This window comes from Adiantum capillus-veneris, unplaced genomic scaffold (genome assembly GCF_014529385.1).
Source record: "Adiantum capillus-veneris isolate H3 unplaced genomic scaffold, ASM1452938v2 Hic_scaffold_284, whole genome shotgun sequence".
NCBI lineage: Eukaryota > Viridiplantae > Streptophyta > Polypodiopsida > Polypodiales > Pteridaceae > Adiantum > Adiantum capillus-veneris.
Window position 1 is genome coordinate 49,753 of NW_028221408.1, and position 2,500 is coordinate 52,252.

At 68.2% G+C, this 2,500-nt stretch overlaps 1 non-coding gene across 1 annotated transcript; it reads right to left on the reverse strand.

The window, feature by feature from the left end:
• Positions 1-2,190: 2,190 nt before the first annotated feature.
• On the reverse strand, positions 2,191-2,309 carry LOC147417308 (5S ribosomal RNA). The gene has a single exon (XR_015187390.1). It is a non-coding gene; the product is annotated as a 5S ribosomal RNA (ribosomal RNA).
• Between the last annotated feature and the right edge of the window lie 191 nt (positions 2,310-2,500).

A 2,500-nucleotide genomic window follows, 5' to 3' on the forward strand; every position in this document is an offset into this window, starting at 1 on the left:
ACGGCCGGGCATGAACCCCGCGGTCCCGAAAAAACCCCACGGCGCCCATGAACCCCGCGGTCCAAAGAAACCACACGGCGCGTTTCAACCCCACGCACGGGCAAAAGCGGGGAAACACCCTTGCTGGGGGGAAGGCTTGGCAAGAAGGAGAGAGAGGACGACGGCACGAGAGAGAGGACGCGAAAAAGGACCAAGGAAGGTATGACGATGTGCTTCCTACGTAGCGCAGATTGGTGGGTTGGTTGTGCACGGGCGCAACTCGCGCGATGGAGCGTTGACGCGCCGACTCCACGGCGGGGCCGACGGGGTGCTCCGGACGCGTTGACGGGACGGCGCGGGCCGACGCCCTCGGTAGCGCGGACGGGGGCCGACGGGTGTCGACGCCCTCGGTAGCGCGGACGGGGCCGACGGGTGTGCGACGGACGCGTTCACGGGACGGCGCGGGCCGACGGGCGCCGACGGCCCCGGTAGCGCGGACGGGGTCGACGTTGTGCATGGACGCATTGACGGGACGGAACGGAGCGACGGGTGCTTAACGGCCCCGGTAGCGCGGACGGGGCCGACGGTGTGCTCGGGACGCGTTGACGGGACGGCGCGTGGCGACGGCCCCGATAGCGCGGACGGGACCGACGGTGTGCTCGGGACGCGTTGACGGGACGGCGTGGGCCGACAGACCCGATAGCGCGGACGGGGCCGACGGTGTGCTCGGGACGCGTTGACGGGACGGCGCGGGCCGACAGACGCCGACGGGCCCAGGAGCGCGGACGGGGTCGACGTTGTGCATGGACGCATTGACGGGACGGCGCGGGCCGACGGGTGCCGAGGGCTCCGATAGCGCAGACGGGGCCGACGGTGTGCTCGGGACGCGTTGACGGGACGGCGCGGGCCGATAGGTGCCGACGGCCTCGGTAGCGCGAGCGAGGTCGACGTTGTGCATGGACGCGTTGACGAGACGGAACGGGCGGACGGGTGCTCGACGGAGCCGGTGGCATCGACGGGGCCGGACGGTGTGCTCGGGACGCTTTCACGGGACAGCGCGGCCGACGGGTGCCGACGGCCTCGGTAGCACGAACGGGGTGGACGTTGTGCATGGACACGTTGACGGGACGCAACGGAACGACGGGTGCTTAACGGAGCCGGTAGCACCGACGGGGCCGACGGTGTGCTTAACGGGGCCGACGGGTGCTTGAGGCCCCGGTAGCGCGGACGGGGTCGATGTTGTGCATGGACGCGTTGATGGGACGGCGTGTGCCGACCGGTGCTTGAGCCCCGGTACCGCGGACGGGGCCGCCGACGGTGTGCTCGGGACACGTTGACGGGACGGCGCGTGCCGACAGGCGCCGATGACCCCGGTGCCGCGGACGGGACCGTCGACGGTGTGCTCGGGACGCGTTGACGGGACGGCGCGTGCCGACGGGTGCCGATGGCCCCGTCCGTGCTACCGGGGCCGACGGTGTGCTCGGGACCCGTTGATGGGACGGCGCATGCCGACGGATGCTTGAGGCCCCGGTAGCGCGGACGGGGCCGACGGTGTGCTCGAGACACGTTGACTGGACGACGCGGGCCGACGGGTGCCGACGGCCCCGATAGCGCGGACGGGACGGACGGGGCTGCCGACTGTGTGCTCGGGACGTGTTGACGGGACGGCACGTGCCGACGGGTGCTTGAGGCCCCGGTAGCACGGACGGGCCGACGGTGTGCTCGGGACACGTTGATGGGACGGCGCCGTGCTCGGGTGCTTGACGGAGCCGATAGCACCGAGGGGACCGACGGTTACGGGCTGGAGGCGTTGACGGGACGCCACGTGCCGATGAGTGCTCGACGGAGCCGGTAGCACCGACGGGACCGACAATGTGCACGGACGCGTTGACAGGACGGCGCGGGCCGACAGGTGCTTGACGGAGCCAATAGCGTCGACAGGGCCGACGATGTGCTCGGGACGCGTTGACAGGACGGCACGTGCCCATGGATGCTTCACGGAGCCGACGGGGGGGGTTCTTTTGGACCAAACGCAACATGGCAAAAGGATGGGTGCAATACCAGGACTTCCCGGGAGGTAAGCCATCCCAGTACTATTCTGGGTCAAGCACCCTTAAGTGTAGAGTTCTCATCGGATCCGGTGTATTGGCAGGCCCGATCACGGGGGGGGGGGGGGGTTTCTTTTGGGCCGAATGCAACATGGCAAAAGTAAGGGTGCAGCACCAGGACTTCCCGGGAGGTCACCCATCCCAGTACTGTTCTGGCCCAAGCGCGCTTAACTGCGGAGTTCTGATGGGATCCGGTGTATTAGCGCTGGTATGACCGCACCACGTTTAATGAGCTCAAGCCATGCATACTTATACGTTTGTATGTACGTCTTTGTGTGTGTGTGTGTGTGTGTGTGTGTCGCGATCGATCGGCATCGTCCGGATGTGGAGACGGGGCCGTCGACGACATCGTGACTCAACACGGTTTACGCCGGTAGGTGCGATCGCAAAGGGACCGACGGGCCATGTGCGGT